Source organism: Camelina sativa, chromosome 2 (genome assembly GCF_030686135.1).
Source record: "Camelina sativa cultivar CO46 ecotype springtype chromosome 2, ASM3068613v1".
Lineage (NCBI taxonomy): Eukaryota > Viridiplantae > Streptophyta > Magnoliopsida > Brassicales > Brassicaceae > Camelina > Camelina sativa.
In genome coordinates this window covers 12,432,250-12,444,696 of record NC_141881.1, presented here as the reverse complement: position 1 = coordinate 12,444,696, position 12,447 = coordinate 12,432,250, and the positions used below count along the sequence as shown (strand labels likewise).

Genomic DNA, 12,447 nt, shown 5'->3' with positions numbered 1-12,447 from the left:
GCAATAGAGTATCAATAACCAACACACAACAATCATCAAACGACTAATAACAAACCAGGACTCAGCATCCACCGACGCCACACATGCATCGATCGATGCCAAATGGGGAAGCATCGATCGACACAGAAGCTGCATCGACCGATACCCAATCTGCATCGACCGACGCATGCTCGACGCAACACGAAAACCCTAGAGTTTACGTGCCGTCCTCGCACTTGCATCGACCGATGAAAGATATGCATTGATCGACGCAACGTCGAGCTCCGTGATTTCCCGAAGCTTCTCGCCGGATCTTCGTTCCTCCAACCACAAAACTCGATCCCAAGCCACAAGAAAGCTTCCTAACGTCCATAGCAATGAACTAACAAGCCTAACATCACACAACAAGCAGATTAAAGAATCCTCTAGCTTAGATAAGCCATGGTCATGCACTTACCTTTTCCAAGACGAATCTGAACCTAACACAAGGAAGAAAACGCTTCTAGGAAGCTCCTACAATGATCCCAGCTACAGATCTCTCCAGGAACAGCCTCAAATCTCCCAGAAACGCTCAAGAACTCTCACCAAGCTTTTTCTCTCTTTCTCTTTCTCAAAAACGGCCACACAACCACGAATTAGACAAAACTCGCATCTAAGGGTTTTCCTTAACCCCAAAACGCAGCGTTTGACTTAAGTCAAAACGCACAGAATTGAGCCATCATCGACCGATGCTCCTACTGCATCGATCGATGCACATCCCAAACCGGAATTCCGGTTCACAGATATTACAATTCTCCCACTCCAAACTGGATTCGTCCTCGAATCCTGAACAACCATCAGCCAAGGACTTTCGTGCAACCGTCTCCACGGCCCGCACTCCTCCGACTGATCTACAGAAGGTCACCTCTAGGCGATAGACTCACGCTCCAGGCGTCATTTGCTCTCGACTTTTTGGACTTTCCTTCACTCATAGGCCTAAACCTTGAGTTTTTATTGGCTCCTCATCAGACCTAAGTCTGCATGCCATAATGTTGGCTCCTCATCGGGCCTAGACCCGCATGCCATAATATAAGGAAAATCCAAACTCGTCTCTCGGGTTGCCACCCTACAGCGTGCCCCCGGATCGTCATCCGAAGTCGATATACCAACCATATTCCCAAGTCACAAAGTCTCTGAATATGGCAGTACTAGGAGAACCTAAGTTCCCTAAGAGTCGCGTGCAAACGATTCTGAACACGTCTGAGTCCCATCCCTATCCAGGTTTCCTTCCCGTGGCTCCCGTAAAACATCTCAATGTCCTACCAACCACATATCCCCTCACTGGAATACCTCATGACCACACAAGGATCATATACACGCCACAAGGGCCGCCACTAAGGCCAAACAAAATGTCCTAAAGAGGACCACCACCAAGGCCAAACAAAATGTCCTAAAGAGGACTGCCACCAAGGCCAAACAAATGTTCTAAAGAGGACCGCCACCAAGGCCAAACAAATGTCCTAAAGAGGACCGTCACAAAGATACTCTGGCTAAAAAGCCCGTCACAAAGACCATATGTCCCGAAGGACCGTCACAAAGACCATCTGTCCCGAAGGACCGTCACAAAGACCATCTGTCCCGAAGGACCGTCACAAAGACCATCTATCCCGAAGGACCGTCACAAAGACACTCTGGCTAAACAGCCCGCCACAAACGCCAAACAAATGTCCTAAAGAGGACCGCCACCAAGGCCAAACAAATGTCCTAAAGAGGACCGCCACCAAGGCCAAACAAATGTCCTAAAGAGGACCGTCACAAAGACACTCTGGCTAAAAAGCCCGTCACAAAGACCACACAATGTCTAAAAAGACTGCCACACACGGGCACACTGACTCAAAAGTCCGCCACTAAGGCAACACACAAGCCCCTCCAAGGCTCTCTACAACTAAAATGGACAAATTCTAACTCCCGTAAAACTTTCCATATTTAGCACTTTCCATTTTTGGAAACTTTCCACTTTTGAAAACTTCTATTTCAGGAAACTTTCCTCCAAAACCCCGCCTCACGGAAACTTTGTACCCCGAACACCACCTCATCTTGTTACTGAGTGATATGTATATATTTTACACACATTCATGATGCATTTGTCATTCATTTTGTTATCTTAACTCATTGCTTTGTATTGTTTTTAGTCTCTTTTGTACAACATGCATATCTAGGTAGTCTTTGCATTGGTCTTGCACGCATCTTGCATTTTGGAGTTGTTTCAGGTGTTTTAGGAGGTGTCCAAACCATCAAATGCAAACAAAGATCAGAAGAGCAGTTAAGCGACTCGATCTACACTACCCAGCGACGCAAGCTTCCACGTCTTTGATCGAGTCGAGTGAAGATTTTACTTTGGGATTCAGCTTTCGACGTCTTCATCAAAGTTGTAGAGAATTGAGTCATCTTTCCAGTGCAGTTTATATCAAACCAATCGGAGTCGTGGTTCATGAGTTATCTTTGTTTTAGTGGATGCATGTACGTTCAGAAATCTGACTCGACCCGCACGCAAAGGAGAGCTCCCACTCGATCGGATGTTAGCAGCAACTCGACCAAGACGTCCCCGGATGGCTCCCAAGCACCCTCAAGACGCAACTCGATCAGCAGCTCCTGAGCATCCTCACGTCGCGACTCGATCGACAGTTTCTGAGCACCCTCACGTCGCGACTCGATCGACAGTTTCTGAGCACCCTCACGTCGCGACTCGATCGACACTCTCACGTCGCGACTCGATCGACACTCTCACGATGCGACTCGATCGACACTCTTACGTCGCGACTCGATCGACACTCTCACGATGCGACTCTATCGACGCTCTTAAACCGACGTCCTGGTTATGTCCCGAAGACGCATCCGAGAAGGATTCTCAAACCGACGTTCTACATTGTCGTTTTATGTTTTAGAGATTTCCATGTTTTTCCTATAAATACGTTTTGTTAAGTTTTCACTCGGACATCTTAGCTTTTATCTTGTTTTTGTTCTTTCCCTTAAGGTTTACCCTAGCCACCTAAAACGCTTGACACTTTGTATCCCGATACCTTTGAATTTATTCAGTATTTTGATTCGATTTTTTCTACAATCTTGTTCATCTCATTTTTACCTATCTAAGAATGCTTGTTTCAATGTTTCTGAGTTTGTATCTTTGATGATGATTTTCGGATCTGAGTAGTGTAGTAGTTCTTGAGGATGGGATAGATTAGGTGGAGGATCTTAGGATGTAGTGTGTTTAAGCTTTGATTGTATGATTCCTTTCTGGACTAGAGTTAGAAATACTAGTTTCTCTCTGATAAATTGGAACTGGGTTTTAGACATTTCCGCATCCAAAAGGTGTTCGATGAAATGTCTGACCAACTAGTGCCAGAGACTTACGTTCCTAGCCTAAGAGATTAGTTGTCTAGGATGTTTGTTGACGTGAATGAACTTGTTTTTCATGCCATGCTCGATTATGTTTCTCTAGCGAGAGCTAGGTTTGGAAGTGATTGAGTTTGAGTAGCTTCTGTCAAGAGATTGGATTAGCTAAGAAATGATGTTCATTGTTTAGGGATGGTTTGCTTGTGGCATGTTAAATACTCTATAGACTAGGATACTCCACCGACATCAATTACTCCCATCCTTAGGACCTCTTTCTTTCTGAATTTTATTACATTCCTGAGACTGTTTCGTTTCTTGCCTTTTAGTTCATGCTTAGACTCGTTTATGTTTTTATTCATTTTCGCCTCTTGTCATGCATTCTTGTTTCTAATTCTGTGACTTATTTTCCTTTCGTATCGTAAATTCTAGGACTGTTAGACAAACACTCTCTTTGAATTGGCTTGACTTGTGATTTCTTGATTGCATCTTGATTGCTAGTAAAGTTTCCCATTTGGATTGACACCTTAAGTACTACAACTACATAAGGTTAATTGAGACCTGCTAGGATAGATACACAAAAATCTTAGTATCAATTTGGCGCCGTTGTCATTTGGGATTCGTTTTGCTACATTTAAGATTTCAAGTTTTGCAAGATTAAGTTCTGTTACACTTATCATTCTGGGTACTGACTTGTTTTGGTTGTCTGCTTGTTTGTTTTGCATCTCAGGTACCTATTGATTGCAACCTTGCATGCACACCAGATCAAGAGGGCATCAGAATCTCGTTCCTGTTATCGACGAAATCAACCGATTGCAATGCCCACGACAAGCTCGTCAACCCACTGATCATCCCACACAAGTCACTATGGAACAACAGCATGAACCACATCACGGACCGCGAAACATTGGTGCTGGGGATGCACCAAACACTCATACTCAGCGTGCTGGAATCGTCCCTCCCGCCGTGCAGAACAACAACTTTGAAATCAAAAGTGGCCTGATCTCCATGATCCAAGGAAACAAGTTCCACGGGTTGCCTATGGAGGATCCACTCGACCACTTGGACGAGTTCGACCGTCTGTGCAGTCTCACCAAGATCAACGGTGTGAGTGAGGATGGTTACAAGTTGCGCCTTTTCCCTTTCTCCCTGGGAGACAAGGCTCATCAATGGGAGAAAAACCTTCCTAAGGGATCAATCACCACCTGGGATGGTTGCAAGAAAGCATTCTTGGCCAAGTTTTTCTCCAACTCCAGAACAGCACGTCTCAGGAATGAGATTTCCACCTTCACTCAGAAGAGCTCCGAATCATTCTGTGAAGCATGGGAGCGTTTCAAGGGTTACCACAGCCAGTGTCCACACCATGGTTTTAGCAATGAGTCACTGCTGAGCACTCTCTACCGTGGTGTACTTCCAAAGATACGCATGCTGCTTGACACTGCTTCAAATGGCAACTTCTTGAACAAAGACGTAGATGAAGGTTGGCAACTCGTCGAAAATCTCGCCCAGTCTGATGGCAACTACCATGACGACTATGATCGCACAGTTAGAGGAGATGCTGGCTCTGAGGAGAAGTACAAGAGAGACCTCAAGAATGTTAATGACAAGCTTGATCGCCTCTTGCTCAACCAACAAAAGAGCATCCACTTCGTATCTGAGGGTGAACCTTTTCACGTCCAAGATGGGGAGGGTGAGCAGTCTGAGGAGATCAGCTACGTCCAGAATCAAGGTGGATACAACAAGGGTTACAACCCCTATCAGACGAACCCCAATTTGTCTTACCGGAGCACCAACGTTGCAAATCCACAGGATCAGGTGTACCCTCCTCAACAGCAACAACTAGGTCAACAAAAACCTTTTGTGCCTTACAATCAGGGATTCGTCCCTAAACAACAGTTCCAGCAAGGTTACCAAGCTCTCTCAGGACCACCACCAGGATTCCGCCCTCAACCAGTTCAGCCTACTCCAGCCCCAGATCAAGAAATGAAGCAAATGATGCAACAACTTCTTCAGGGTCAAGCTAGCGGTTCTCTAGATACTGCTAAGAAGTTTGCTGAACTCAGTCAGCGAATGGAGTGTTCATACAATGATCTTAATGTCAAGTTTGAAGCTCTTAGCTCCAAGATGAAGTACATGGAAGGCAAGACTGTTTCTACTTCTACCCCAACACTTGGCCAACTACCTGGAAAAGCTGTAGATGTACGGCTCACTGAGGACAATGAGAGTTTAGATGGGGAGGATTTTCTTCAAGATGTAGTTCAGATAAAGGATCCCGTCGAGGTGCTCAAGGATCCAATTAAGTCAGCCAAGCAATCTGATCCTGAAGCTACTAAAGAACCCGCTGCTCCCAAGGATAAACCTGTGAGATTCATTCCTCCACCATCAAGCCACCTCTACCATTTCCAGTGAGGTTTAAGAAGCAGCTTACTGAGAAGTATAAAACTCTGTTTGAAAACCAAGTCAAGGAGATTGAACTTAGGATGCCTTTGCTTGATGCATTTGCACTTGTGCCTCAATATCAAAAGTTTTTAACTGACTTGGTAACCGAAAAGACCAAAGAGAAGGAGGAGATAGCTAAAGGAGCTCAAGCTAAGGCTCTGGAAGATGAGAGGGTAGTGCATGACATAGGTGGGGTTATTCATGAATGCAAGGCTGTTATTCAGAAGATGATTATCCCAAAAAAGCTAGAGGACCCTGGTTCTTTCACCTTGCCTTGTTCTCTAGGTCCATTGGCCTTCAAAAAGTGCCTATGCGACCTTGGTGCTTCAGTAAGCCTCATGCCACTCTCTGTAGCTCAGAGGCTAGGATTCAACGAATACAAGTCATGCAACCTCCGCTTAATATTGGCTGATAGGACTACTAGATTGCCTCATGGTCTATTAGAGAACCTGCCCATCAAAATTGGACATGCTGAGATTCCTACTGACTTTGTGGTGCTGGGAATGGATGAAGATCCTAAAGATCCACTAATCCTGGGAAGGCCTTTCTTAGCTACAGCTGGAGCAGTCATTGATGTCAAGAAGGGGATTGATGTGATCACGGGTTCGACCCCTTGACCAAGACGCCCGAGACGTCCCGGACGGCTCCGAGACGCATGACGGAGAAGCATCGGACATGGACAGAACGCCTATCTCGAACGCGGCCAAGGCACCGGCGACCCTCCCAGGAGCCTCAACGCGACCAAGGGAGCTCCAGCAAGGCGACCAAACGAAGAATCAACTTGGAGGAGCAAAACATTTCACCTCTTGAGTACTTCAAGGCCAAGCTTCAACCTACGGACAAAGGACCCGAGGTTAGCATCACCACTTAGGCACATTGAGCCGCAACCAGCTTTGGGAAGCTTGAATTGAGTGTCTTCACCATCACGCCAGTGTGAAGACATCCCTAAGCCATTAGAAGGAGCTGTACTCTTTTTCCTACTTTGGGTTTGTCCCAATGGGTTTACCAAAGAGGTTTTAACGAGGCAGCAAACTCTAGTGCATCTCCACTTTGATCCCACTTGGCTCATGACTTGGAAACACTTATTGACATGCTTAGGAGCCAAGGAAGTGAAGATCCTATCCACGTTCAGCCAATGACGTGGCCACCCTATCCCCTTCCCTTCTTTTCTTTTGAATTTCTTCTAGATCCCTCTATGACCGTTAGATTGGTCTTTGCTTTGCTTTATCTTTGCTTTTGCTTTTTGGCCATGTGTATGGTTTAGATCATGGCCACGTCCCTAGGGTTTTTAGAGTCTCCTTATGTAAGCCTCACTATATAAAGGCATCAACCCTCATTGTAAAAATCAGACTTGAAAGAAATAGAAATTTTCACAAAGAGAGATTCTTTGTTCTTGTCTCACCTCTCTCCTTAGCCTAAGTCCGGGACTTGGCTCTTGAGAAACCCTAAGAGATTCACAAACCGGGTTTGTAATCTCTTAGTTGACCGTATCAAGAGGAGAGCCAACCCTCTTGTGTCGTCACATCAAACCACCTCTATTCCATCGCCCATCTCTTTCGTCCCACCGTCCCAACCTCGAGTTCTCTTCCGCTAGCTCTCGAGTCTATCATCGTTTCCACTTCGCCAGCCTCGAGTTCTTTACCATCAGCCCTCGAGACTTCCCAGTACCATCTCGCGTCGTTTCCACCTCCGTTTCCCACCGAGTCCTGCCATTAGCCGTATCCGCTCAGCCGTGTCCGTACGTTCTGAGAAGGCTTCACGACCGTCTTCACAAACCGTTCGTTGGAACCTCCTCAACTCTCGTTTCTATCGTTTGAATCCTCTCTGGATTCGAACCCTTGATGCTTGGCCGAGGAAAGTCCCACCGATTCTGACTTGACCGAAGATACACTCCTCCATCGATCCATAGCCACGTCCGCGGGTCACATCAGGGATGGTTGATGTCAATATGGGTAAGAATTTCAAGATGAAGTTTGATATCAAGGATGCTAAGAAGAAGCCAACTATTGATGGGCAGCCCTTCGTGATTGAAGAGAAAGATCAGAAAGCTGGGTTTGACATCTTTGAGGGTGTGAATGAGGCAGAAACAGGAGTTTGGGTAACCAAAGAAAAAACTCGAAGGGGCACTCGATCGTGTTCCAACTCGAGTGCAGTTGTTGCTCTCCCTAAGCGTCATGACCTTCTTCCTAAACTTCACCAACAGCAAGAGACAAGTCCTCCCGCGCTTGACAGTTTGTCTGAACTCCAAACTACCAAGATTCTAGGGGATTCAGTGAGAGAGTTAACAGCTATGGTGAAGGAGATGAGTGGGCAAATTAAGAAGCTCCTAGGTACAATGAGAAGTTCTCCTCCAAGGAAATTAAGGAAGAGGTTTGGGATAATGAAGAAGAGGAGTTCATTTGTTGTTGAACCTGGGCAGAATGTTAAAGAGCATCTGGCTAGACAATGCATTGTAGAGGGGTGTCTGAAGCCTCTCTATGAACCTCCCAAAGCATAAGGAGTATGCAAAGTCAAGCTAGAGACTTTAAACAAGCTCACTTGGGAGGAAGTCCCAAAGGTATCTCTGTAAATACAATCTAGGATCTTGTGTTTTTAATTTTTGTTTTTCGTTTCCTGCTGTTCAGCAATCCACAGAAGGGAGTATGGCCAACTAAAGTGGCAAATGAAAAAAAATACAAATAGCAGAGTGTTGGGTTTAGCAGACATGGAATGAAGCAATAGAAGAGGAGCTCTCGTGAAGCTCTTGCTGACGACTCGAACTAGCCACAACTCGACGACGTTCTGACTCGATCCGGTGTTGAAGACTCCCACTCGATCGACGACGAACCAGAGCTGCTCCTGGAACCAACCATCACTCCCACTCGATCAACGATGAAGCGGAGCTGCTCCCGGAACCAACCAAGACTCCCACTCGATCAACGACGAACCGGAGCTACTCCCGGAACCAACCAAGACTCCCACTCGATTGACGACGAACCGGAGCTGCTCCCGGAACCAACCATCATCTCACTCGATCCACCGTCGCGAGCACCGACTCCTTTTTCTACTACTGAGGTACTCCAACATTTCCTTTGTATATACCATATCATCCTTGCATTTGTTTCTATTATGATTCTCAAATCCTACTTCAAATTTTTCTTACACAGAGGACTGTGTAATTTAAGTTTGGGGGAGGGTTTGAGATGATGTATCTAATGTTGTCTTCTGTGACTTTTATTTCAAATTTTTGCATCATATCATGTTTGAGTCTACATTCATCTATTTGCATAGAAAAGCTATAAAAATTTGAAAAATTTCAAAAATTTCCACAAAAACAGAGTGTTCATGTAGTTTACATTTGCATATTAGAATTGAGTCTAGTGTTGTTCATTTAGGAATGTTGTATTTAGCATAAGGGTTGATGATGATTGTAACCTTGTTAACATGTTGAATTCAATAGGATAGGATCAAGGCCCTTGTTATTAGTTCTTTGATGCATGTTGATTGAACTTGAAATGTAAGACTGAACCAGGTTTTGAATTCTCAAAATTGCATTCTAGTCTTGATTCAAGCTTGTTTTGAATTGACATCATTCCCTATCTACCTGAACCTAATCCTGACTTGAAATTATCATGTTATGCATTGAAGTTGAACTCATGGATACCACATACATACTTGGATTATCTTTCTTCGTTTTACCACCCTTGTTAATCCAAGTAGCTGATTCTCATCTTTGGAACAGTTTCCCGCACCCTTAACCAACCCTTCTTTCAAGCCAATTGTATTTTTTGAGTGTGAGGCCTTTTCCGAGTTGAGCTTGTTAGAAAGTGTTAAGCCGACAAGAGTAGGATCCTGTGTAGTTCTAGTTCGCGCTATCCGGACTAGTAGGACTAGGTGAGAACTTGATTTTGGGTTTTGGGATTGGATTTGTTCTGAAAAGAGAAAAACAAAAAAAAATGGGTAAAGAGTCATTAGGAGGGGGAATGTGTTTTCAAGGTTTACAAGTCTAGTAAAGGATGTTGGTTGTGCAATGTAAAAGAGTTATTGGTTCTGGCATAGAAAGAACAGTTTAGACAAGGAAGAGAAAGCAAAACGCTTAAGAAGTCTAGAATTCTAAGAAGAAAAGAAAGAGAACCATAGTGATAAAAAAGTTTCCCATCCGCTAGATTTATATGAAGTAACCTCCTCCTAAGGCTACGTTAAAAGAATCAGAGAATGGGTTTTAGAAGAGATATCGACGAAGGGTAGAGATAGGACCAACTTCTGGGTTAGAAAGTTAGAGCTAAGTTTCCTTGGGACCTTTGGGTAGACGGGTACTGCTCTTGTATGTATCAGTTGGTTTCAACCTTTAGCCTTCTCTTAAGCTCAACTCATTTTCGTGAGAGATCCCTGTTCTATATTGTTAAAACCACTTGCAAAGGAGACCATTTTTGTCTCTACCCTTTTCACCCTGGCCAAATGAGTTTGATGACATTGCATAGCTTGATTCATGGTTCTTTGTTAATGAATGTTAAAGGGTATGATAGAAATGATGGCATGTGTAGACTAAGGTTCGGAATCGTTTCAGGTTGTGATGAGCTTGTCTAAAGTTTTTAAATAGAGTTCCTTCACCATGCATCATAGAACTAATAACAAGGACCTTGATTCTAACTACTCTATTCAGCATGTTTTAGGTTCTGAGACCCCATCTTCAAACCTCTCTTCCATACTTTGTTCTTGGTTGTTTGCTTGAGGGCAAGCAAAGAATAAGTTTGGGGGAGTTGATATGTATATATTTTACACATATTCATGATGCATTTGTCATTCATTTTGTTCTCTTAACTCATTGCTTTGTATTGTTTTTAGTGTCTTTTGTACAACATGCATATCTAGGTAGTCTTTGCATTGGTCTTGCACGCATCTTGCATTTTGGAGTTGTTTCAGGTGTTTTAGGAGGTATCCAAACCATCAAATGCAAACAAAGATCAGAAGAGCAGTTAAGCGACTCGATCTACACTACCCAGCGACGCAAGCTTCCACGTCTTTGATCGAGTCGAGTGAAGATTTTATTTTCGGATTCAGCTTTTGACATCTTCATCAAAGTTGTATAGAATTGAGTCATCTTTCCAGTGCAGTTTATATCAAACCAATCGGAGTCGTGGTTCATGAGTTATCTTTGTTTTAGTGGATGCATGTACGTTCAGAAATCTGACTCGACCCGCACGCAAAGGAGAGCTCCCACTCGATCGGATGTTAGCAGCAACTCGACCAAGACGTCCCAGGATGGCTCCTAAGCACCCTCAAGACGCGACTCGATCAGCAGCTCCCGAGCATCCTCACATCGCGGCTCGATCGACAGTTTCTGAGCACCCTCACGTCGCGACTCGATCGACAGTTTCTGAGCACCCTCACGTCGCGACTCGATCGACACTCTCACGTTGCGACTCGATCGACACTCTCACGATGCGACTCGATCGACACTCTTACGTCGCGACTCGATCGACACTCTCACGATGCGACTCTATCGACGCTCTTAAACCGACGTCCTGGTTATGTCCCGAAGACGCATCCGAGAAGGATTCCCAAACTGACGTTCTACATTGTCGTTTTATGTTTTAGAGATTTCCATGTTTTTCCTATAAATACGTTTTGTTAAGTTTTCACTCGGACATCTTAGCTTTTATCTTGTTTTTGTTCTTTCCCTTAAGGTTTACCCTAGCCACCTAAAACGCTTGACACTTTGTATCCCGATACCTTTGAATTTATTCAGTATTTGATTCGATTTTTTCTGCAATCTTGTTCATCTCATTTTTACCTATCTAAGAATGCTTGTTTCAATGTTTTCTGAGTTTGTATCTTTGATGATGATTTTCGGATCTGAGTAGTGTGGTAGTTCTTGAGGATGGGATAGATTAGGTGGAGGATCTTAGGATGTAGTGTGTTTAAGCTTTGATTGTATGATTCCCTTCTGGACTAGAGTTAGAAATACTAGTTTCTCTCTGATAAATTGAAACTGGGTTTTAGACATTTCCGCATCCAAAAGGTGTTCGATGAAATGTCTGACCAACTAGTGCCAGAGACTTACGTTTCTAGCCTAAGAGATTAGTTGTCTAGGATGTTTGTTGACGTGAATGAACTTGTTTTTCATGCCATGCTCGATTATGTTTCTCTAGCGAGAGCTAGGTTTGGAAGTGATTGAGTTTGAGTAGCTTCTGTCAAGAGATTGGATTAGCTAAGAAATGATGTTCATTGTTTAGGGATGGTTTGCTTGTGGCATGTTAAATACTCTATAGACTAGGATACTCCACCGACATCAATTACTCCCATCCTTAGGACCTCTTTCTTTCTGAATTTTATTACATTCCTGAGACTGTTTCGTTTCTTGCCTTTTAGTTCATGCTTAGACTCGTTTATGTTTTTATTCATTTTCGCCTCTTGTCATGCATTCTTGTTTCTAATTCTGTGACTTATTTTCCTTTCGTATCGTCATCATTCTAGGACTGTTAGACAAACACTCTCTTTGAATTGGCTTGACTTGTGATTTCTTGATTGCATCTTGATTGCTAGTAAAGTTTCCCATTTGGATTGACACCTTAAGTACTACAACTACATAAGGTTAATTGAGACCTGCTAGGATAGATACACAAAAATCTTAGTATCAATTTGGCGCCGTTGTCATTTGGGATTCGTTTTGCTACATTT

The 12,447-nt window shown here is 43.9% G+C and overlaps 1 non-coding gene across 1 annotated transcript; it reads right to left on the bottom strand.

Annotated features, from left to right (window-relative positions):
* Positions 1–4,611: 4,611 nt before the first annotated feature.
* On the bottom strand, positions 4,612–4,718 carry LOC147948502 (small nucleolar RNA R71). The gene has a single exon (XR_015586006.1). It is a non-coding gene; the product is annotated as a small nucleolar RNA R71 (small nucleolar RNA).
* Positions 4,719–12,447: the final 7,729 nt, after the last annotated feature.